Raw genomic sequence first — 26,670 nt, forward strand, 5'->3', positions numbered from 1 at the left:
AGGAAGAAGAAATAAAGAAGGAAGAAGAAGAAGAACAACACTCGGTCACCCGCAGCTAATGTTTTGCTCCATAGCAGCGTTGAAATCTTCTAATTTTTATATAATAATAATGGTAGCACCACAAAAAAGCGAATTTTACAATGGTTCGGTATAGCAGGCGGATTTATTCTTCAGCCATCCTGATATTTCACTACAATTTCAAGTGATTTTTTGGCTACCATGTCCTTTAAAAAACAAAAATGTGCAAGATCCCCTTAGGTTCACCAAGTTAGTGTGTGTACATAGGCGCATCTAATATTCAAATCGTTCAATCGCGCAGATCGCTTCGAATAAAAGGAAGCGAAAATCGGAACGGTCAATTCCTTGTTCCACAGTCTTACTCGATGCCAAGGAAATTCAGCACTGAGGACAGAACCACGGAAATTAGGGGGACTGCTCGAAAGTGGAACACTTAAACGGGCGAACTTAATAAGGAATTGCAATAATGTAGTTATCCTTTAACACGGCGCCAATTTAGCATTACAATGGGGCAGGTAGATACATATAAAATAACAGGTAGACACAGGTAAGCAAAACAAACGAAGAAATCATCACAATCATCCACTAAATTACATAGAATAATAACAAACATTAAGAGATGATCTGAAAATACAACTTTTACGGATTTTTTGTGATAAATCAATTTACTGGGCTGCATGTTCTTGCAGACATGTTCCAAAATTGCTTAGCATACTTAATGGGAGACTGCCTTGCGTAACGTTTTGTTCTTTCTTGTTGGAAGTTCTGTGGCTGTGTTATCTTTAACGAATTACCTCTTAACCACACTTGTAGAAAAAAGTTTTAGTTGAGTTGGTGTACCCATGTCTCAGGACTGCTGTAATGATGTCGCAGTTTCATATGGCATAACCGAATGGTGACTGCTGTGCAAGCGTTGTCCCCACATGAGACTGAAGTGAGTTACCGAGTTGGCAGATATGCTGGACAGTGACATTAGAAACTGTTCCTCTTGGTCGTTGATTTTTGGGATAAAGCTCCACGGTTGCTGTCTGGACAGCGAACGAGGCAACCGGAGACGAAGCAGTGGTGATGAGAAGAGGGTGGAGAGAAGAACCCGACGGCCACGGAGAGGACTAGAGAGAAGGCGAAAGCGGCACGCGGAGCCCACTTTAACATACCGACGAGCGTCCTCTGGGCGTTATTGGTGAACCGATTCCGACCTCTTTCGCATGATTTGCGCCGACGATAACATAGAGTTAATTGCACTATAAGGTAAAACAATAACTATCAATTATTTTTTGTTCGCAAGAAAGAGCGTATACGCCTTGTGAAAGTCTTGCTATTCTGCGAAGCGCTCTTTTTCTATGTCTTGACAAAGTCAGCTGCATCCCTTGAGATACAAGGGGACTCTCCGCTGGGCATATAGAGGCACTGACGCCTGCATAACTTGGTGCGGTTTTGCTGTGGTCTGCGATTGCATAAAGTTATTCGCAGAGAAAAAGAGTATTACAAGCATGGTTGGCCATTTAAAGCATTGAAACTAGTCCACCATCGTCAATGTGCGTCGTCTCGCATCATGTGACGGGGGCATAATAACATACGTAAAAAGCGTTACCAGCAAACGGTAATCTCAACCCATTATGAAGCACTCAGGTAAGCTACCCTAGCTGCTGAATTAAACAGCTAAGGCATTGCCGCAAACCGTACACGGTTTGAATACAAAGCGAAACAAAGCGAGCCCTTGCATGCACATACGCATGCCAATATTTGAAGGCGTAGGTCCTTCTCAAAACCTGCCCAGTGCTCCTTGTCAACGGTTTAGGGGAATGAAGCCGAACAAGAGTAGTTTGTTTTTTGAAGAAGAAGTAATTACTCATTACCAGCCATGCGATGGTGGCCATACAATTACAAGTTACGGTATGCAGCGTTTGCAACTGCCAAATTACTGATCAATCCGCATAGCTTTCGTTTGTGGCTATACTGCAGTGATCGAGTGGGTGCTAACGAGTAATTACTCCTTTTTTTCAACTGTCCTCTAGACCAGAGGGAAGTGGGGTAATAAGACAATTCCATCGGTTGCAGACTCTGCAACCCGCCAGGCGCCTCTACCTTCATCAATGACACGCTTCTTCACTAAGAATGATGCCACTCTGCTTCTCACAAGAAAGGAGCACCTCCGGCACCGCACACGTGCTCTTGTCCCACCGTGTGCGGTAACCCTCCCCAGTGGTCTTACCCGCGCTGAGGAGGTTGCGCTACGGAGGATCCGGGTCGGGGTTGCAATCACACCTGCGGTGATACGAACATGGCCGCAATATCGATATTTATATTAACGTCCAGGATGTCCTGTCTCCAAGTCACCAGATCACGAGGCAGATATTCACCACTTGTTGTGGGTTTTCCCGGCACTGAAACCGACGAGAATTCGGCACCTGACGGCAGTGGGGCTTTCGCCGAAAAACTCATCTTCATGCATTGCATAGCCTCAAGGGCCTTATCAACGCTCTCTCTTGAACTTTATTAGAACAGCTAACCTTTTTTTCTTTCATTTAATACCGCCTTTAATTTTTACATATTCCCTTATGCCTTGAGGCAAAAAACAACGTTAATAAAAGAAGCCAGTAATCCGATCCGCTAGGACAACTATTCCATGTCTCAGGATTTAAGAGCTTTTCCGAATGCGCCATATCTTTCTTGTGTGAAAAGAGGGCCAATAGAACCCGAAGCCTATTCGCGCGAAGCCACTATTATAAGCTGCCAACAGCCGCCTGGTCATATGTTGGGGAAAAATGGGAAGGTATTTACGTTCCCGTGTTTAAGCCTCAAATTGTGATTCAGGTTTACGCAGAAGCCGACCCATGCCCTCACTTCCATCATTCTCAAAATCTTCATCATTCACCAAATAAAAGAAGGAATGAGAGCTATTGCAAAGTTCATGGCCAATAATGAATTGAATAAATGTCACGTATAAAATGACGGATGGCATCAATTGAATTAATTAAACTGGATGTTCACAGCGCCTGCGTTTATAGGTGTCCAAATACTGCCGCGAACAATTCAAATGTTTATTTGTTGTTTTTCGACAGCCTTTCACTACCTTACAGAATGCGAACTTTCACTGTGAATTTAGTGCATGGGACGATTCTGTTGCTATATTGTTGCTAACAGTAACATTATTACCAACAGCACATGACATCGGTCACTAATATCTATCCGGTGCGTGCGAAGAAAACAATATAGCGTCAATGCTTTGATTCTATAAGAGAGCATTACGGGCTCCTGAGCTGTCTGGCTGTAACAGATTAAATATTGCTTTGATTCTGGCATATAAGCAGAGGCTTGGTATTTCACAACTTTGTTCCCGGCATTTAATGCCACCACCTTCTTCATCTTGGCATATAATTGTTTCTGTATTTATTTTATTTCACCTAACGCTACCCCTCATCAGTGCTTCTTAGAGGGCAGTACGTTGGTGTCTAAGATCCGATAATGCGACAGTGATCACAGCATATATAGACAACCAGTACACGCCAGCGGATCTGAGAGGTGAGCAGCTTTTCTAGCTTTGCACAATTATCCTTGTATTGCCGTTTTTGTGTGTGTGTGGGCTGATTTTTCCTGCAGCTGTTGCGCAAACGTCTCATGGTGGCAGTTTATTCTCGTTATATCTCGCAGATACTTTGTCTCTTCTTGCCTAAGGTTTCGGTGAAAGAACTGATTAGTCGTCTGCGCAAAGCTTGCGATATAGGCCGCCAAACACGTTCATTCAGCGTTTGTGCCGCCTTTCGTGTTTTGATTTTCTAGTGGCTTTTTGAACTCTGCGAAAATTTTATTCGCCACCAGTCACGTCAAACCGGGTTCATAACCACCGTGGCTTTTTGTGTTATTGCCCTCTCAAGTTTCAAGTTTGAAAATTGTGAGCTAAGCAGTAAATGTTTAAAAAAACAATATATGAAATATCGGACCAGCTTACGGTTTTTATTCCGAAACAATTACTTCACGTAGTTTCCTTTCTTCGTTCAACAAACTGGCTTCTGAAAACAAGAGGATTATTTATCTCGTTCTAACATGTTAAGATTTACCCGCTTGTAGTTCCGTGACTCCCAGACGAGAGCAATTATGGTTTTGACTATCAGGCAGTACAGATCCTAAATGCCTTTCCACACCTTGCTAAGTCCTCTGGAGCCCGTTTATTTTTTGTATGCTCTTGTAAGATAGTTTTTGCCCGTCATATATTGAATGTATAGTACTCAAAGAAGGACAGTAACCCACATGACTATAAAAAGTGCGGCTATTAAATCATCAAAAAAATGAAAAATGGAACGGTTTTTGACACGCATAACGGAACACTCGAACGACCCATGAAAACAATCGACCAAGCGCCTTGTGTAACCGCCAGCGTCGGCGGCTGTCTTCTTGTGCCAAATACAAAAATCGATGTATTCTCATTTTCCTCTGAACAGTACTTTCACAACAATGCACCTCCCACCAAACTGCATGTTCTTTAAGTCTCGAACTCAAGGAGAGTTTGCGATAACCGACGTATTCTTACATCACTGCTGACTGACAATGCAAAAGAAAGGCTTTGTTTACCACAATAGCCGATAAATCAAACGGCTTTAATTTCTCTTCACTGCGTGCTACGCTCTTTAAAATACAGATAAAGAAGCAGGGATAAAAATGAAGCATATAGACAGTGCTTGGGGAAAAACTCCATCGTATACGCCCCTGTTCAGGTGATGCAACATTTATTCACGGGCGCGATTTTCCTGCGTGAAAGCATTTCTCTTCTTTAGCGTCTCCATGAAATTAAAAGCTCGAGAATAACGCCTAGTAGCGTGTAACATGTTAAAAACCTCCTCTGAACATTTAAGAAAGACAAAACACAATGAACACAGAACAGATCGTTGTGTTTTGTCTGCTATCTGTTTTTTTTTTTTTTTCTTATTGAAATTTTAACGCTTTTCTTCAATACGCAGGAAACTGTTCTTTAAAAATGGGAAAAAGTGAGAGAAAGAGCTAAGGATTTATGTTTACATTCGGGTTCACCACTTGTAAGATTATTGCTATGAGATATTATTGCTAACCAGTCGGTTTGGATTCAGCAGGGAATGAATAACTTAGTCAAGGAGCCCCCGGGAAAGACGACGAAACTCGGTGCCATGTAACGTCCTCTGTTTCTGTGGTCTAAAGCGCCTATGTGTTAGTGATTTATTCTTAACGGCAATAATGTTCCATTATTTCCAATAACTCAAGCATATAAAGGCTCGAACCAGATCTAGGAGTTACAATGATTAGAATACACGTTTGATGAATGAAGCGAAGATCTTGCGTCTCGTATCGGTGTATATTTTTGAAGTAGAAGCTTCACTAAGGCAGCCAGTGTCGGTGGGGGCTTGAAAGAGCGCCTACTCGGGCGTCTCCTTTCATGTGGGAGGGTGATAGCAGAACCAGCCTTCCATGACATCTGAATTCACGTTACTCCTATGCCATGAGCAGAAGCTGCCACCTCGGGTCACTCATTCATATCGGAGGGTGATGTCAGGATTAGCCTACCAGAACCCTTTGCATTCACTTTACCCCTACGACAAGCAGCCACGTCCATACGGCTTGGTTAAAACGACCCTTAATATGTGGGCTGGTATCTCATGCATACCCTTAAAGGCTGAGATTACGTGTCCCCAATAATGTAGCCCCCTACCATGATAGGGCATGATAGGAAAATAATGTAGCAGGCAAAAGAAGCTTTCGCTTCAATTCAGGTTTAACCAGTGCTAAACTACAGCAAATATTTTGGTTCCGAAAAAAATTGGACGTTCCACTTGCAAGAATGCATCCATAATTTTTACGTTTATGCTACAAATGTGGCCAAGCCCAAGAAATTCACAATGCAGACAAGAACGCTCGTAAAAAACATGTGCACAACATCCTGTCGTCTAACTGCCTATTGTAACGTAAAACACAGCTCCAAACGGCACTCCGGTTCAACGGTTGCAGTAGTTAGGTTTTGCAGCATCCCCTCATCAGCTAATGGGTCGCAGTTCTCGAACTCTTGTCGAGAACCTCGCGTAATTTTTGAATGGCGCATAATCCGAAGAAAATGCGAAGCTTTCTAAATGCATTTTTACGTTCCTCCCGAAAAAACAGACATTTATTGTAGCCACAGGACGTTACAGTGTCCGCGCTCCACAATATAAAAAACCTGTGAACCTTCTTTCTGACCATCGATATCTTTACTAATAAATAGGAGCGCATGTTTGTTTTATGCAGCCCAACTGCTTATCCCGCTGTAGAAAACACAGAAACATTCTAATCATTCTCTTCATTAAACATGCAACGAGAGCTTCCTACGCTAAAAATTGAAGCAAACACTGTTCTACATGCGGGGACTGGTCGTCTGGAACTATTCCCCTCCCTTAATATCGCTTCGATAATGGTTTAAACAGGAGCTGGATGTTGATTTTGTCAGCTATATTGATAAGCTGCTCGTGAGAACTGCTAACAAAAAAGAAATGTGTTTCTGAAACATAATGAAAAATTGCGGATACCGGCCACTCTGGCGAAAACCTTAGTGTCGTGCAGCTTGACACACATCGTGCTCTCCGCAGCACATCTACTAGCTGTTGTGGTTCTGCAGTCGCATGCTGTTCTTCCCCGTTTTGGGAACTACATTCTTCTCCTTGTTCACTTTCTTTGCCGTCTTTTATCATCTCTACATTCCTCACGGCATCTTCATTACCACATTTTTTTTTTTGCCAAAGTCTACTCGCATATCCAGTTCATTTCAAGCTATTCAAACATCTGCTTGACAATAGGTGGGACCTTCAACAGCTCCAACTACATTTTGCATAGTGGTGAAATACGAACGGCGTATGAACACAGGCCAAAACGTTTGGTTTTTGGATTTTATTTCTTTTTCTATTGATTTTCCTGCTCTCCAACATGAGCGCCTCTATTTAGCACTGAATAATAAAATGGCAGTGCACTGAACTCAAGTGGGTGAGGTAAGTTTGATTTTATTTGCGGTCTTTTTACTTGGGCATCTCATTGTCATTGCGGCTTCTGCGTGGTAATGTTTACTCTTGCGACATGCGCAACCGGTTCTCCGCATCGCATGATACCCTGCAGAGGTAGATGCGCAAGTTTATACGAGAAATTTACGAAGGGGATAAAGGGTGGTCTAACGTTAGCTACAATTCCCGAGGGAAAGGTGAACAGATCCAAACACTACTCTCCATATTCCGTCCACACGGTCTCACAGGTGTACTTCTCCAGGCCTCGTAAGCCCTCAGTTCCGCCGCCAGCGTGGGAATAAGCGCTTCGGCGAAAGCGCTATATACTACGAGCAACAGAATTACGGGATTGAGCTAACGTCATGCTGCTTGAACCGCATGCCACTGTAAAATGGGCCCCCTTAGCTCTGCCCAGAAAGGTCAGCGTCCTGCAATATTCGTCCTGCCTGCTCAGGCAGACGTAAGGATATTTGGAGGTACGCAGGAGCTTTTTACGAATGCCAGACGCAAATACTCTGCACAAATTTGATCGCAAGCTCAAAGTCTAGGAACTAGGACATAGCAAGGTATAACAGGTAGACAACTGAAAAGCACTTCACAATCGCCTGCTTCCCTTGAATGGGGAGTTCGAATTCCTTGTTTCATAAAAGAGCATGTTTAGTAAAGCATGTCAAAATACTTTATGCTCTTTATTCCGGTTGACTTTCGGGAACTTATTTTTATTAAGAACTGAATACATTAAAACTGTCGGCGTTTTGCAGAAATACTAAAAGTTAGTATCCGTCAGTCGCTTTATGTTTACACTCCAAGCTTTCGTGTAGATCTCGACGCAGCTCATAGTTAAATGCACGAATCAATCATACCTATTCTCATTTTTCAGTATGTACAATATGTGTGCATTGTAGGCGAACTTTTCACAGCTATTTTCAGAAAGCAGGCAATTCAACGACATTCTCAGCCATCATCTGAGGTAGAAATCGAGATGCGATTTCTCTTTGTTTATCAGACAGCACAGCTACGGTAAGAGCTGTAGTGTCAAGTTGCCAACATTCTAGTCGAAATTAAGAAGAAATTGTCATAGGCGGCACATGTAGATTTAAGAGAGAGTAACCGATGGTCTCCAAGAGTAACAAACTGGATTCCAAGGGAAGGAAAGCGTAGCGGGGGGCGGCAGAAAATTAGGCGAGTGGATGAGGTATAAGAATTCGCAAACGTGAAGTGGATGCTGTTAGCACAGGACAGGGTTATTCGGAAGAGTATGGGAGAGGTCTAAGCCCTGCAGTGAGTATAGTCCGGCTAAAGATGGTGATAAGTGCAGGACAATCTACCTTATTTCGCACTTTTCTTCTTCCTCGAATTATTTATTTTTAGCTCAGCCTTAGAAAACGTCACAATGATACTGGTACCCTCTGAATTCTCAAACATTGATGAAGATTTAGTCAGAAGCAGTTTGGTACCGATCAAAGCTCTATGTCTGCTGGCTCAAATAATGAGTGGCTGAGCAAATCGTTTTCGCAGCTTCTGTGGCGTTGACACCGCGAAAAATATTACAGGTGGAGACAATTATTCTCCGCATCTAAATTTAGGACGCGACACGATTTACAACGCCCGTCTGCGGTCCCCTTAGATATTTTCATTCGAGTACATATGTTTTAGGACTCTATTCTTCCCACATAGTTCCGTTTGTGTCGCTAATAATATCTCACAAATACTCTTCAGCATACAACCTTAAGCTACCAAATTATGTAAAAGACGTTAGCAGTGCCTACCAGATCGGCTGTGTCATGTGCTTGCGTGAGGTCACGCAGCCTTACCGTGTAATGAGAGCCCGGTTGGGTCTCGGCAGGGACACAATTTGGCAGAACCATTCCCATGTAAATCCACTCACAATAATAACGCTGATAGCCCGATCCCGGATCTTCTTCAGGTCAAGGCTTTTGAATCTATACCTTACCCATTTCATTTTATAAAAGTTTCCGTTTCTGAAAGATGCTAAAAGATTGCTTACTGGAGTTTTAGGGAGTGCTGAATTAATATGGAATGGTGTTCTGATCAATTTTCTTTTCCGCCCTATTAAAATGCATACATTATTTGGCATTGCATATAATTTGAATATAATAAGCCAAAAGAAAAAGGTGAATGTGCGCGGAACATCAGCTTTCTTCCACAAACGCACTCGTTAAGAAGGAATGTTTTTTATACTTCGAAGAGACTTCTGAGCGATCCTAACCGGAGTCTAAGTTCCCGATCACTTCTCGCCGTAGCCTGATACTAGGATTCTTCTACCTTGGCTGCTTTGATATGTTTACCAGCAATTTCCTTGATATCATGCGTCGTGCACAAATGATTTCGGTGAAGTTGTTTAGGCTTAGTGCCTCTTTAACATATTGATCTTTCTAATCCTTATGAATGATTACCGCAAGCACGTGAATGAAAATCGCGGGTGCCAGCGACACACACAGCGTCAAAAAGCTAATTCCAGCACGTAGTATGCAGTTACAGCAACATAGTATGCACGTTTTGTCCATTGAGCCAGAAACACATTCTCTGCACTTGAAACGGGCAACGAGAGAGGCGGGAAGGGAGGTCAGTGATCAAGCGAACAGTTCGTCTTCCCGTTCCTCCTCTTTTTAGCTTTTTTCAAGCCAGCACTATACATTAATCCTACAAATTTGCACACGGCACGCTTCTCGCCGCAGTTGCCCCTCTCGCGGAGTAACAGCCCGATTTGAGGACCAAAAGGAACGTTAGGCTCCACTTCAGCCGGATTTTTTCTTAGAGTGTAGGAGCGGGCAGCATCACTGGCCATCTGACTAACTTAATGTCTCGAATTCTTTTGAACTTTGCGTGTTAAATTTCTTATAACCAATGAAAACAAAGATGTACACTTTGGGCCATGAGGGCACTTGAAACGAGTAACGTATTCTACTTATTGTAGAGCAGCCGCTTCGCCCATCATTTGTCATGCAGAGGAAGCTTTCAACGGATGGCTTCCTTATGTTTTGAACGAAAGGGTTACTAGCCTAATCGAACCAAGTTAATTATAGTTCATCTTCGAATGGAGGAGTAGAAGTGCGTCAAGCGCGTGCCATAAAACATGACTTGCCGCCTCAACTATGGGATGTAGAGCCAGCAGCGATATGTTTCGCGGCTCGTGTAAATAATTGCTGGAAGCGTTCGTTTACCGTTCGCAGACAGCAAGAGGGGCCGCGTCCTGGAAACAGTGCTTCGCCTATGTATCGTAGACGCCGGGTTCAATCTGATGATCATTAGGGTACATGAAGCAATATACCCACATATTAGCGTACATACACACTTACGCCTCGCAGATCCTCGCTGTAGATGTAGAGAATCTGCAGGGACCGTTGACGCCATCGGGACGGTTTGACAGATGATGGGCTCAGCCAATTATGCAGCTCACGTTGCCAATCATGCCATGTATTCTCCTAGAGGTAGGGAAGTATAGCGTGCGAAGCTGACGGCAGTGAGCGAAAAACGGTCGCGTCGACAAGATCGTATTTGCTTTTGTTAACCAAGCATAATAAAAGTTTCTCTTGCATAACCTGGCTCCCCCGAGCTAAGCCGTAGTCATTTATTCTTGTCTCGCCTAATATACCTTCCCCCCCTTCCGTCCCTCAGCCCCGAGTGTGCCCCTCAATACCACGAGGACAAAATATCTCTGGAATTCAGTGAATGATGCCAAGATCTCGAGGATTACCCTTCTTGGTGTTGGAATGTTTGAGATCAAAATAAAACCAATCATCTGCGTGCAGAACACGCGTTTAAGGTTATTGACACATTTGACGGCGTACTTTCTCCTTTATGGTATTGTTTCTCCTTCACGTGCTAAATTCTAAGATTTAAAATTTTGCATGCCTCGTAACGGCACATTTGTATCATGGTCAAGCTGCATTATGGCGGAGAGTGTCTAAATACCTTACACAGCTGCACGCACAGTTCTTCCAAATGAGGTCTCTCAGCTGAGATCGCAAACAAATTATATGCGTGTGTGACGTAGGGGCAATGTTTTCAGTCGTCATGTCTGCTGCATCTTTGTTCAACAAAAGGTCCAGAAAGTTTGCGCATTTTCTCGCAACTTGTTCTTGAACACATTTTATTAGATATTTATACCGTCATGAAAACAGGTATTATTTCCCCGTTACTGCTCTTCGAACACATCCAGCTTCTTGCGTTGAAATTTAGAGAATGCGTCTCATTATTTTTTTTTTTACTTGCCGCGAGACAAGGAAAATTCTGAGTATCAGGTGGTTGGATCATTGATATCAATATGCTCATAAACGTTATAGGTGTTCAACGCTACTGAATTGAACGTGGAGGCAAAGCATTCGCTGCGGTGGACAGAGCGTTGCATCGAACACAACCAGCGTTCCTTTGAACGCATCACGTTCACCGTCGTTCTATGCAGAAGCCATTTTCATGCCTGTTAGGAACATGCCTGCATGGCATAGGCATAACGTGAATTCAAACGTCATGGAAGGCTGATTCTAATGTCATCCTTCTACATGAAAGGAGAGGCCTGAGTTGGTAAAACCGGTTGCCAGGCAACAGAAGGCTCTTTCAGGCACCAGCGCAATGCTCAAGGGTAGCGTTGTGTAGCTTTTGCTGCAAAAGTATGGTTCACACTGAAGCTCCGCCTCTAAGAGTATGACGCGATAGTGCAGTCTACCAGGCCGCATACAAAGCCCCGCTTTTGTCTAAGCCGCATGAACGTACCGGCGTGGCTAAGAGCTGGCGTGAATCCGCCTTTTGCGCGAGGATGTGGCGCCATCATGCGGGAGCGGGTGGGAAACACATTGAGCGGCAGTGTAGCAGACAACGCGAAAGCGCACCATACGAAATGGCCACGCCAACGCTGGTAGAAAGCGAAAGCTTCCCCCCTTTTTTGGCCTCGGAGCGGAAAGTAGTGACAGTGATTGCAGTATGATTGCAGTTCACGCAGTATGGGGGAAGGTAGAGCGTTTTCACAATCCACTCATAACGCACGTACGCATATACTATCTTCGTGTTGTAAGAGCATGTAGTGCGGGCCGTGTTCGACGTGACAGAATGAGACGCTCTCAGCGTGCAGGTTTTCGGCAGACAGGAGAGCGTGGGGGCAGAGAGAGAGAGAGGGATCTCAAAGGGCAAAGCAGCCAGGGGTTTGTTGATGCTGCAGAGCTAGGTGGAATCGTCTCCTGTGACTTTGAGCGGCGCATATGCGCGGGGTGTCTTGAGTTACCGAGCACAATGCGGTCACCGCGGCGCCGGCATGGTGCAATGGGCGTCGCTTCCTCCTCGCGTCATCTACAACCGTGCAGCTATAGGATTTCATCCACGAAGATCGGCAGAGAGCCACATATATACACCCCGTGAAAAGGGCATTGTCCCGGCCGGAATGCACACCTGCATGAAACGCGCTGCATTTTTCTGGCAATGGATGATTCAGAGCTGTAGCCGGTTTCTGGCCTCAGGAGTCAGAACGGATGTGGTCGCAGTGGTGAAAAGGTTCTCGGTGCGCAGAGAATGGTCATTCTGTTGTGAAATGATCTCCAACGTTCATTTCTGCCTTCGCCGCGATTTCTGCGGAATCAACAACTTGGTGACACATGTGAATCTCCTACATATCGGATGCGCATCTCGGTCAGGAACCAACCCTGTTCTACGTCCAGAGCGATCCACTCTGCAAGTGGACGAGCATGAACCCTCCAGGAGACTCATTTATTGTGCAGGGCGGTTTCCTTGCCGTTGCAAACGGTTGGACGTAGACGACGATTATCAAGCTCCCTAACGAAGTGCATCTGATTGCGTACACCAAAGGAACAAAATCCGGATGCTTTGGCGTGCACGAAAGTGAGCCTTTAATTTAAAAAAAAATACTGTGCCTTGTGCAAGAGTGTCAAGTGCGTCATATGCTCCGAGCGGCAAAAACACAGATACTACAGGTATGTATGCATCTAAACGAAATATGCATGATGAAAAGTACCTATTGGAGTTTTCACCCAGGCTGTAGCGCACCAGGGATAGCTGCAATGAGGATTTTTTCGGTGCGTGATTGCTTTAGTTGCGCCGGGGCCTGAACGCGATGCATTTTGTCCTTTCTTTTCTTTATGTGCGAAAAGGCTAGGTAGCTTAGATATCACAGGCGGCTCTGTGCGCTAGGCCGTAATATTTAGCATGTTTTATCGTGACTGCCTAACAAGAAAAAAATACGGCGTTTTAATGCACTGCCGTTCGCGAGCCTCATGACCAGCTCAACCACTCGGCTCGCGAACGGCGGTGCATCGCAACAAACGCCCAATTTTTCTTTTCATTTTGGTCAGGCGGCAGTCGCGATAAAACATGCTAAATATTACGGTCTAGCGCACACAGCCACCTGTGATATCTGCGCTACCCGGTCCCTTCGCACATAAAGAAAACAAACGACAAAATACATCGCCATCAGACGCGCCGAACAAATGCTCATTGCGGCTATCACTGGTGGGTTACAGGCTTGGTGCAAACTCCGGGAGATACTTTTCATTATGCACATTTCCTTTAGATGCATACATACCTGTAACGAAGTGTTTTTCGCACAGTCGAGAGTACGCAGTAGGTAGCTAAGGTCGGCCATTCACATCTTGACGCTTGGTGGCCCTAATTGTAGCTTCACGTCGTTGTTGGCCGCGGCTCGGCGAAGGAAACCTGAAAAACCGCTCCTTGCATCTTGGCGCGCTTAGAGAGTGGCAACTGTACGCGGCAGATGTGGTTGGCATCGCTTTGCCAAGCCTGTGACGGCCACCGTGCCGCCAGCCCCCGTGCGCTGGCGGCGCCGAGAAACGCCGTCGACGCCGCTCAATGTGTTTCCATCGGTCGCCGCTACGACTTCGCGCATGCGCAGAAAACTAGCGCAAAAGGCAAATTGAAATGTCATGGCAGGCTGATTGTAATGTCACTTTCGCACATGAAAGGGGAGGACCGAGGTGGCGTTTTTTCAGACACCCAGACACTGGCGAAATGCTAAAGGGTAAAATGTTGTGTAAAATGCACAACAGCACCAATTTTTTGGGGTGATGCCTGATGCTACCCCTACTGACGACATGTTCAAGAACTTTGATGGATTTTGAGGAAAGTCGACATTTATCTATTGAGTTGAAGGCCAGCGCCAGAGATCGGAAATAAAACTTCAAAACGCATTACGTGCGTGCTCTTCAAACGTTCGAACGCCGCCTAGCTAGCATAGGCATATTTTTCATTTAGGGACTCTCAAAATGGTTTAGATCATACGCACAGATGTTTTCAAAACATTGCATAAGCCAAATGGCATCATATTAAACTCGTAGAGCCTGTGAGGAGTGGCGAAAGCGGTCTTTTCTTTGTCTTCATCATTCATGGGTATTTGTCAGCAACCGGATCGAAGGTTGCTGACAACAATTTGAGAACAATTCGGCATCTTGAAGGAGTCAAGGGCATCGTCAAGGCATGACAAGGGATATACATGCGTTCGTTTAATCTTGTTCACAGCATAGTTATCATAGCAAAATCTTACAGATCCGTAAACGAAGGGTGATGATGAGCTGAGAAGTCACATATGTCAGTGAAGTTCACGATAAGCGCTGACAATAAACCATCATCTTCTCTTCAGTCCTATATTCTGCTTTGGCATAACCATGCGACATGCCTTGCCGCTCTCCACTGTGTACGCAAATCTCAAGATTTACTGCCTCTAACGTCAAGATCTTATATTTGAAGTTCTAGTTAAGCTAAACAGCAAGATGCAGGGAGAGTGAAGGGTTTTGTTATGACACACACAAGGAGCCAACCGCAAAATATAGCATCATAATCATATGCCGGGTTATACCAGCTGCATGGCGAATACCGCTCCCATATTCCTCCAATTATCCCGGTGCTATGCTAGCTGCATCTATTGACCCCGGCTGACTTCTTAACCTCATCCGCCCACCTAACTTTCTGCCCTTCCCTGCTGCAGTTTCCTTCCATTGACATCTATCTGGTTATTCTTAGACACCATCGGTTATCCTCTCCTCGTACACAGGTCTTGTTTATTTCCATTTCTTCTCCTTGAATTTCGCTAGAATGTAATTAACTCCAATTATTTCTGTGACCGGCTCGTTCTGCACGCTTCTTATCTGTCAACGTTAAGTGCCATTTTCGGTTTTATGCATAGCCTTCAGCGTTGTCGTCAACTTATTTCAAACTGTGCAAGTGACAAAATGGTTGATGCTGGTTATTTAGGTAAATAATTCCATCCAATTAAATGTGTAATTGGGAGCCAAAAAGGTCGCCAGCTATCTTCCGATTTCGGTTTTCAGCTCCAGGCGACGTACCTTAGTTCAAAAATGCTAAAGCCTGAGCGTTGCAGCTGCACACGGATCACGCGCCCTTTTTCGAACACACAACCAGCCTTCTGTTGAACGAATCATCAGAGTTCACCGCCGTTCAATATTTGGTTTACGCGATAAGAAAGGCGCAGTATCTGTCACGAGAAACCCAGCTGACACATCTCGCGGGCAACAAAGCAACGCGTTGGGTTCGGCGTTTCTCCAGGGCAAATTCTGAAATGATATGGGAAAAATTTTACTTTCCCATGCCCTGCGAACTGTTCGTGCCGGTCCGCCGGCCTTCGCGGGAGATTTCAGCCGGAGCAGCGCTTTTATGCAATGAGGCCCAACTGTGGTTGCGTGATTTTTGTCTTTTATTCAATACTCGGTTTTCCCTCCCCTTCTCATACTTTTTATTCTTATTAATACATAGTACTCACATTCTTTGCTTTCACAACATTCTAACCTTATTTCCATAATACACGGAGATATTTCATTTTCTGTTCCCTGCGAGCGCTTTCACTTCCATGTGTTAGAAATGACGAGAGAAATATCTCAACCTTGTGCTTCTACCTGAATAAAGGAAAGAGCGAAGAATGTCGTTTCGCGCCTTGGAACACCGAACAAAGCTTGCTTGCGCAGGAACGCCTTTGAAGCCAGTCACCCAATGCTTCACTAACTTTGACAATGTCACATGCAGGCTTGTACCCCAGGGCCACGCGTGCAGAGGGAAACCAGATCTGCATCTGAAGAATGCACAACGGTGAAAATATTTGCCTTTCTGTTTAGGCGAAGATAATAATTGCATTTAGACATGCTGCACAAACGGGCACAGTCGCACACTATAGGCTGCACTCAATTTGAAGCGAGGAGGCTGCGGCTTCTTTACAAAACAAACAATCTGTTTTGAATTTTTTTCCCAAAAACGTTGTAAAAGAAAATGCGAACGCAGCATTTCTACGGGCGGGAAACTGCTTTACTGTTCATCGCTAAAATAATCATGAATATGCGCAAACTTTTAATTGCAACTACAGCTACTTGCTTTTTCGCTGTTCAGCACGCATGTCACTAGCTCAAAATATTTACTTTTAGCACAGCGCAATCGGGATTTAGTATTATTTAATCCAGTGATTTTTTATCGAAGCCAAAGTTCCAAGCTATTCCACAGGAAACATCTTCCACATGATGTAATGACTGCAGATGTTTCGCTGAACAGACTAAAATATTTTTACGTCGCATTCGATTGCTTTAAGCTTTCGCAGTAATTGGTAATCTATTGCCGACAACGAACGCAGTGCTCAGCATAAACATATTTGGTGCTGCTGAAAATGTCCTAATTTGAATAAGGGTAGCAGTCTCCAGTACTCTTGAAATGTAATGAGAGCCCTTGCCATTATGGCGACTATTACGCTTTGAAAAAAAAAAAATAAAAGCCACTGTTTCGTGCGTTAAATGTAAAGACGTCTTGGCAAATCCGACGTTCCTCCTTCTCCATAATGGCTTCTAGACTATGGTGCCCTTGTTACGAGTGGGACTTTTGCATTAATTTGAACGTATGGATTTGCATTGAACGACTCTTTACATGCGCCAAACTTCTATTGACAACAACTCTGTTCAGCAGAGAAAAGGATTAAAAATTTACATCTATGTTTACGCAATAAAGTATACAGGTATTCTGTTTAACATCGTCGGCATCGGCGTAATGCCGAATTTAAAGAAGAAAAAAATCGCGTGGGAGACAAATACGCGTGGGAATTCGTGTAGAAATTGAGACGCAGCCGCCTTTCGTGCAAGATGCTGAGTTGTGATGTTTTACTTTGCTGCCTATTTAACATACATCTGCTAGTGAAATTAGAAACTGATTTGCAATAAGAATTAAAAATGATGACCCATATGTACTTTCAATTGTACGATTTACAATGCTTATTGTAATTTAAGGTACACACCAAAAATTAAGGGGTTACGTAGAAATTCCCTGTATATTTTAAGTGCACTGAAAATGTTATATCATCGATCACTTGTGGGTTAAGTGGTACTGGCTTCTGTATCTGTCTTTCTAGCTAAATCATTACAGGTGTTAATGCAGACAAAGCATATGTTATCATACAGTAGGGTGCATAAAAGTGAGGATTTCCAATTTGAATTCTTCAGCTTAGAAGAACCAACAACATCAAGGAAGAAGTAGACGAGGATGATAGTGCACTTCGTAGGAACAACAACAACGGTTGTAAGATGTCTTCACGAAGCACTAAAGCAATTTATATAATCCGTTAATGATGTTTTATACCAATTTGCGCTGGTGTCACCAATGTACACACCCAATTTCCTCAATTGCGAAGAAACAACGGAAATTTATTATTGCCAGACGTCTTTCATGAATCCTAATTTCTACCTCCTATTTTTCATGCCTCTCCATTGTCTTTGAATAGTTTTGAAGCAATGCACAGCTCCAAATATCTATTTACAGTACTGCTACCCCTTTCCAGGCGTTAGGAGGGTGTGGATTAAGTCTATAGACATCAGTAAAGCGATAGACAGTTCGTTGGTAAAAACCAGATTGCCTCAGATTGACAAGAAAACAGGTACAGCGGCGTGCACATGCATAGCATATGTAAGCTTCAAATCACGAGCATCACTTTTTATACAGTACGTTCTTTCAGTGCCTAAGAGCTTATGCAAGTTACCAACTTCAACCAATAAACGGTCTTGGTCGTTCCACCAGACAAATGAGCGAGGATTGCTGCGCACTCAAAAACACTGTTTTCTGTCTGGCAAGGAAGCAAAGTAAATGGTTCTATTGGTACAAAATCTGGCATATCTTTGAATAATTTTCGAAAATACCCTTGACAAGAAATGCAAGAACGCTACCTATTTTTGCTTGATATCCACCTCAAATTAACTCTCTTCATAGGTTCACTAACGTATGTTATGCGATGTAATTCGCTCTTTTCATTTTATCCATATTAAAAAAACTAATAGTAAAAAAGACAGAAGGAAGCCTAAAATAATTTATTGGTGATGAAGGGAGTGCTTTGGATGCTATAATTTCAGCATTGCACTGCTAGTAATTGTGATAATATGACGCTGGTATTGCGCAGTTTCTGGGTGATATCAGTTATGACTAAAATTCCTGCCAGAATGAAGACGGAGTGCGAACACGAAATAGAAATTTGCAGCACACTCCGCTCATTTATCTGCACTCCTGTATAATATGATACTGGAGGCCTCTGAACACGTTTGCATTGTCCCCGTAAGAGCTGTGTACAACCTTATTTCATCACATTTGGAAAATGTCACTCTTCAGGCCAATTGTTTTTTATTTGGTACAGAAGTGGTTTCTGTTTGTTCTTGCGTGGTACGCAAACCACTCTCTAGGTTATTTTCCAGGAATAAGCAATTTATGAATAAACTGCGTTTTAATGTGCGTTAATTCTTCAGATTTAGTATATATGACTGGCTCTCGGTTTAAATGTGAACAGATTTACAGACAAATGTTACATTTGTTACATATACGATGAATCAATTAATCAATTCCAAATTTCAGTCATCTGGACAAGGACCGGTTGTTGAAACATCTCTACAGTGCACTTAAGTGCCTCTCGCCGTGAATCAAAGTATTTCGCGGAATATTCTACCACGCGCGTCAATAGACCGATTGCGTTTGGCTACTTCCGCCTGATATGAATGAACAAACTGATTGATTGTTTGTGTACTCAAATGCGCTTTTCTCTTTAATGTTTGGAAAGTGAAGGATATGATTCTTCACTGACACGTTAATAAACGTGTATACTTGTCTCACGTAAAGCCTGTGGGGGAGTGAGTAGCCTTTATTAGTTAATGGAGCTAGTAGGAAGGCCTATTCAAGTGATGGGTAGTAGGGTTAGGGAGGTCCCATTTTGGCGTAAGTGCCTGCCTTACGCGCAAACTCTCAGAGGGATAGTAGCGTGTGTCAGGCTCGAGCGTCGTCGTCGCTCGGTGTTGCCCAATCACTTATTGTGGTGGCAGGACCTGGAAGGTGTGTTTTTCTGATGACGTAGTAGCCAGGTTAGTGCCAGAACAAGGGTTGCATCGGTGGGCGGGCGTCCATGTTGCAATTTTTGTATAGAACTGCAGCCACGTTTTCGTCGTCGTAATCTTGACGATATTCAAGCTCATCAGCGAGGTCACGATGCCGGGGCTTTAATTTGACAGCCATCTGTCAATCGCATATGGTGGGGGAGCGCAGCACGTGCGCGCCCTATATATGAGAGCTTGGGCACTACAGGAAAGCCCAAATGGTAGAGGATGAGAATTGAAAGGATGCCTGCTATCTTTAGGGCACACCGTCTTTTTTGTCTCGCCGCATTGACGCGTGCGAACCACTCGGGCACGGGTCGAAATCGGGGGTCACGTAATGCGTGAACAATCTGTACATAATTTATGAAGGACACTGGGATGGATTAATTAGCAAAGTAGTGGAAGAATAATCGCACCCCCTAAAGTCTATATCTGTGCACAGTTACCTCATTACGAGAAACTTTAAGCCTAGAAATACAACAAGGCCTCAATTTACGACCGATAAAAAAACCCTCTTTCTTGCTATTTTAATCAAGGTGGTGCTACTTTGGACGTAAGTTAGCCGCTAATTGTCAATCCGAGCTCGATCAAGGGTATATTTAAAAGCATCTTTGATTCTTCTTTTCTTTATTAATATGAGGCACAATAATTTGAAGCCCATTCAGAGGCACCCGTATGCCTAAAACAACACTCCAAATAAAAAGGATAGCTTGTCAATGACACCCGTCTGATGCCGGTTTTCCCTGACGGCAGCAATCCGCACAGGCTCAAGCTTATTACAAGGCCTTCAATGCGGCGTCCCTTGCTCTCCCTCCTTTCTTTTCGGACCTAATCCGCACGTGCCATAGTACTTTTCTTTTCATCTAGATATGTGCCAGAGCGAGCCACAAAGAGGTTGGTTATGAAGGATACGATAGATTATTCTTGCTCTGGAAAGTTAAGCAAGTCTTCCAAATGATTACAAACATCCCACTCCTTACTTGTGGCTTCTTTCAAGCGTTTTCTTATGCGAAGCAAGCATTTTTTATTGCCTGTACGGATTTTGGAAATATCTATCACATGAGCCCGCTCCTGTGCGCATCTGTCTAATATTGAATATTGTTGGCCAAGATTTCAATAAAATGCCCACGTGGACAAACGTTGTGAATGGGTTCCTGCACTGAATGTTATCGCTTTGGTACAGGCAATAGAAAAACCAGTCTTTTTGTAGCTATTGCTGCGAGGCAAAGAAACGCAGGAAGCTTACCTGGACTTACGACGAAGCGAAGAAATAATTCCATTGCTATGCGTAAGTTTATTCTCAAGAGGAAAGAAAGACGCAAGACAAACTAAAAAGCACATTATCCTCACTCTTCTTGTTATCTGCGCTGTTCTCAGATTTGCCTTGTCAATGTGGGCTTAGGGCCGGTGCGCATGAGAGTGAGGCAGCACTCTCGAATTAGCAAAATGTTTTAGGCAAACAACGCGCACATTGTGAACTCAAGGTTTTGGTTTTATTAAATGTTTCCCTGTCTTTAGGGACTTCCTAAACACGGCACCCATTAGTTCTCATTTTTGCTTTCAGCTTCTCATGTCTTAAAGCCAGACACAATTTGAAGTCCTTACCCTTCTTACATTCCCCTGTTATTTATGACTCACTTCTTGGCAAAACCAAAAATTTTATGTTGCTTGATTTGAAACAACTACAAAATCTTCATATGATGCAGTGTATAAAGACCTAATGCCTTCACACAGGAGCCATAGGTCCCGTGACCTTTAGAAGTTAAGTTTGAAGAATGCGAAAATGTGTGCCATAAGGGCTCAGTTCACTTTGACAGTCATGTCTGTCTAACTGTATAGGCTGGATAGCCGTGTACGAAAATATTCTGAGGCCCACTCAGGCGGCCTCTGGCCTCCTGCATGTTAAGAGGAAAGCTAAGAAACATACAGAAGATGTTTAGGCAATAAACTGTCGCGGGTTTTGCGACAAGTAATTCATGACCTTCCGCATGCGAAAGCTAGGTAAAAAGGTCAGAATTGTAGGCAGCTAATTTAGGTGTATTCAGTACTGAATTGCCGATGTTTTATTCCTGTGCTTTATTTTTCTACAATTCCAATAAAACACCAGGCATTATAGCAATGAAATGCAATCAAACTATTTAGCACTTACTGCAAAACAGAACGAGATATCATAACTAGAGATAACAAAGTAGGTTATCTTAGAATGACTCAAGTTATATACTAAATAGGATGGAATACGTGAGCTCTAAAATACCGCACTGCAATAGCCAAACAATCATTGTGAATAGTTTTATAAAACTATCAGCTTCTTAACGAGTAATGATCAACTATCAACCCCACTAATCTCGCCCACTAATTCTATGCCCAGGCAGGTTAATGCAGATTGATCATAGAACCTGCCACTCGCAGGTACGCTCATGGGCCTTCATTCAGAGAAAGAGGAGTATTCGTTTTCGGAAATTGCAGCGTCTTTCTACTCGGACACTAAATGAACGTCGACAAATTTGCGCGTCTGAGCCATGGAATGCACGCGTGAAAGTTGCATAGCAGCAGCAGCAACCACCAGCATTTGTACTGCTGTTGTGACGTTAGCAGCGCTTCAGCAGCGTGTATGCTCAACCACTCGACAAGATTGCTCAGCGGTCAAAATTACAGGGTGGGTTGTCAAACGAAGCAGGCGTTTAACATTAGAATGCAAGCGGTGAGGGTTTCAATCAGCCCCGGGAAACCAGTTTGTTTGTCCAACTTTCTTTTAGCTTTCAGCTGAAAGTTCACTGCCTTGATTCGATCCTTAAGTCTTTAATGAAGATATGGGTATAGGATGTAATTAGTGAGCGTTCATAGGACTGAACAACGAGTCTGGCGCCCCACAGATGATCGGGGAGGCTCAATCCTTATTACACACTGGACAGAGTTGAGAACGCCCAGGAGTGAACAAAGCCTTGATTAAAGTATATCTGTGCCTCATAGGGTCTGCTTTTACATTGCTTTAAAAGGGCTGTTTTTGAAGTGTGTCAATGGACCCACGCGCTCAATGAACAAAAAATTCATAACGTTTTGTCATATGCGAAATCTATATATTGTTTCTCAAGAAATAAGTGAATAGCAGAAGAAAACTCAAGACGTGTTAAGAAGACCAGCCTTTGTTTTCAGGCAACTGCATATACCTGATTTTCAACAGAATTGAATCCCAATAGATGTAGTGAATTGGGAGCTATGATTTGTCCAGCCCTATATAATATGCCCTTTCGGGACGCAAAACCGTAAAACAAAGTAATGCCCATAAAGGGTATGGCGAAGGGTTCCTTCGCATTATTTACGCTTTGCACAGATTTAATTTATTACGGTACTTGTTTTTAGTGTGGCATGTGTAATTTAGACACAGTCAATATTAAAAATGTAACATTAGATCCAACTACAGTAAGACTGACAAGATTAACTACGTGGTTCGCCATTACGAAATTGATTTTTTGGGCCAAAACAAAAGCAACTACGAGAATTCGAAAAGAACAAAGGGAACTTCCGAGTATAAAATATTTCAAGAAAAAATAAACGAGAGTTATTACGAATACAAGATTTAGATGAAAGGAACACGTCAGTTTACCATGTCGACGTAAATTAGATGGCGAATGCATTGTACACTAAAGTCAACTTTCGGAGTATACCGCTTAGTAGTACCTTCTTGTGATGCTTTTTTATTTTATTTGAGTAGCTATATAAAATATAAAATCTTTCCTCTTGTTCTGATTGTTCGTGCTCGCCGCTTAGATTCTGTCAGCAAAAGAAATACAGGTCTTTTATTTTCATCAGAAAAGAAACATTGCCGGGTAAAAGATGACCCTTAACTCTTAAACTATTCGCATGGGCAAAAATGAGCTTATTCCAGTTATTCCAATTTTCGCGCTCTGTAGATGACCTAGGCAGTCTAAGCTGTGGCTTCGCCTCCGCCGGCTGTATGTCGATTCCTCCATCTAAGCCTTTTGAAGGCTGATGGTCTTTTCCGGACACCGGACACCGGTTACTTCATAGTTCGTAATGCCCCTGATTCGCAAGAGAAAAAAATTTGGAAATATAAAGCACGAAACAGGCGCGGGCACGAACTCGTCACATCTGAACAAAGTGTACAGATGCAGGTAGATGCAAGTTTGTTCTGTCGAAAGAGCTTCCGCAGTTTAGAGCTTCCACAGTTTCCCTCATTTTACGTACTGTTATGTTAGCACTGTGTGATACTGAGTTGCGAGAGAAGAAAATATGAGAATATAAAGTACAAAGAACAAATAGGCAAGACCTTAGAGCAACTTCTTAACAGTGCGGCTGTGAGTAAGTTCAAGGCAGTGCTCTAGAAAGTGCATTATGCATGACAACGTAGAAAAAAACTATTGCCCTGTTCGTCTTGTCCAGTATCAGCGCTCTCCTCATAGCATGCACTGATTTGATCACGCAGGATGACAAAGAAAGAGAAGATACAAGAAATGCAGTTCGAGAGTGATGATCTGATTCGGGAAGACAAACGTAAATATGCTTAAAATATTTACTCATAAGCTTTTGGTCTGCAGTCATCAGATGTTTATTCAGCGGAGAATTTCAGCTCCATTTTGCTTTCGTAGTAATATGCTATTTCTATCATAATAGCTGCTCCTGATGGGTAACCTTAAACGAGTCCGTGTCCAATCATGATGTTTGCGGTCGAATTCACTATGGCGCTTTGCCTGCGCTAGATATTGCCTTACAAAGCAGATGTGCGCTTTACGAGAACAAATAACAAAAAAAAAAAGATGCAGACCGCAGTGAATATGTGACCCACAATTTTGCAAACAGTGTGCTTCATAGCATGAAGCCAGTATATTTTTTCCACGAAGCGGGATAGTGCACAATATTTTTTTTATAGCGAAGGACATAAATATCTTCATAGGTAGTGCGAACAGCATCGGGACACATTGATAGTGAAGCGACGAAGAAGACGGCATACCCGATTCGATGAAACCAAGAACAGCTATCATAAAAAATGTTGTGTACCTGTCTGGCTTTTACGAAACCACTGTAAATTATTCGCGAATCTGTTTTGGCCTTTAGAATACAGGTAGTAAACATCAATGGTTGACAACATCTCCATGGCGGAAAGGCAAATACATAGAAAAACCATTGATCATCATAATCATTTGCTTGAAATTAGATCTATTATGCTCCTTATGATTCGCTTACTTAAATACTATTTGCAGCAAATCAGTGCTCACTCTAATTTGAAAACTACTATGAGATCTAATCCATGCAAAAGCTTTAAAAATCACATTCTTGTAGAAATACAGAGCAAGCACATCGTAATTTTTGTTTCTATTTCCATACCTAACTGGTCAAATGCTTCACTGGTCGTGCACCTTTGCGCTTGAAATCAGGAGGCAAAGTGACTTTTGGCTAAAGCAGTTCAATGTATACTGGAGTAATTTTGCAACGTAACTTGGACAGAGGTTTTATTTTGGATACTTTGTACTCAAATAAATTTCAGCTTTCAAGCAGTGCTACAGAGAAAGTGGAAATATGTTGTGTTTATGCTGTTTGTTTTGATAAGTACACAGTAAAATGTCATGTATTCAGACATCCGTTTTGTTCCATCTTAACATAAAAAGTGTGCGCTGGTAGTCGAAGTATTTCAGCTCCGAAGCGAATATATTTGTGTGACTTCATTTTGAAGAGTAGAACATTCGAAAAACATGCTTTGCAGATCCCTCTAATCATTTCAGCACGAAGGACTTTATTCTTGAGGTAATGCTGATTACAGAGCGGTGTAAATATGCACACGATGATGAATCCTCGCTCAGAGGCTGTGAAACTGTCAGCTTTAGAATAGTCAATTAACAGCAAAGCCAGCATCAAACTGTATTCTGTAACACTTCTAGGTGGGAGCATTTGATCTGGCTTCGCTTTATAGTAATACTTTAGCCAAATATTTTTCAAGGAAACTGCGATTGAAGGCTCCCTAAAATGACTACAATGATAGTATATATTCCTATTCAGTTGCTGATAAAAAAGTGAGATGTGTGCTGTAAATGTGTGCTGTGGCAGAAAGTAATCACACGAGTGATTTCTCATTCATACATGAAGGGAGGGTAATTACCTCGCAACTTAAGAACCCCGTCATAAGCATTCCTTGCCAAATGTAATGTGATGTCATGTCTCTACAACGCACACTCTGTAGCGGCCCACGTTGATTCTAGAAGGCAAGGATAGCAGTAGCGCCACGACAGAAATAACGATAATATTCAGGTTTTCACGATCGGGTGAGGGGAAGGATTTCCGCAAAGTATGGAGTACCAGACCAATGTGCTGGCTCTAGTGAAATTATTTACACCGACCAACTGCAGACGGACTGCAATGTCTGCAATACTGTAATGCTCATACATTATTCCGGTGTCTCAGAAAGCATACACTGTCCGTACTGAATAAGGTCTGTAAGGAAATCCTGAACGTATTGGAGGCCCCCGCCTATGTTTATTGAGGCGGTGAGGCTGGCTATTCCTTTAATGCCTCTTGGTGCCCAAAATTTTACGATACAGTCCAGTGAGGCGGCGCTTTCTTGAGTATATAATTATAGACCCGTAGAAGGAAACGTGTACCACGATTTCTATCTTATAGTTGAAAAAATGTAAGCCCATGGATAGAAAAACTTCTGTCATATAGAAAAAAAAAACGCGCTTAAACAAATTATCCGGCAGTCCCGAATGCTTTGCACTGCAGAGAATCAGGCTACCGATGGGGAAGAGACCTGAGATGAAACTCCCTCAACCTAGCATCTTAAAATGTAAGGTTGTCACCAGTCTTTTTTTGAGATCACAGTTTAGTGTACGTGACAGTTGCCTTTGTTCGGGCTTAGAAACGTTCGCCATGTCGCAAGTGTCAATCTCTGAAGGAGCATAGTGCTTCTCATGATGATTTCATCGAATGACGATGATATCACAAGAACAGCGCAAAATGTGGCGAAGTATTTTGCTAGAAATTTGATTTACTCGATCAAATTTTTGATATGTTTTTTTTTGCAATAGGTTAGCCTTTTTGTGGACTACAGCTAATTACGCTCAAAACCGATACTAATAAATTTCTGTCAAGTGCATTTATCGAAGAAAATGTACATAAAACCGTAATATTTTCTAATTTTTTACAATCTACCATAAAAATGTTGAGCGCAGCAGCCGTAAATATGTTCAGCACTGTGGCCAATCCTAGCGCCATTCAAGAAGTAATTGCTGCTGCACTGCTCGAAGGGAATGTTGATAATGCCGTCGCAATTTCGC

Source organism: Amblyomma maculatum, chromosome 8 (genome assembly GCF_055883805.1).
Source record: "Amblyomma maculatum isolate TAMU_Amacu chromosome 8, ASM5588380v1, whole genome shotgun sequence".
Classification (NCBI taxonomy): Eukaryota; Metazoa; Arthropoda; class Arachnida; order Ixodida; family Ixodidae; genus Amblyomma; species Amblyomma maculatum.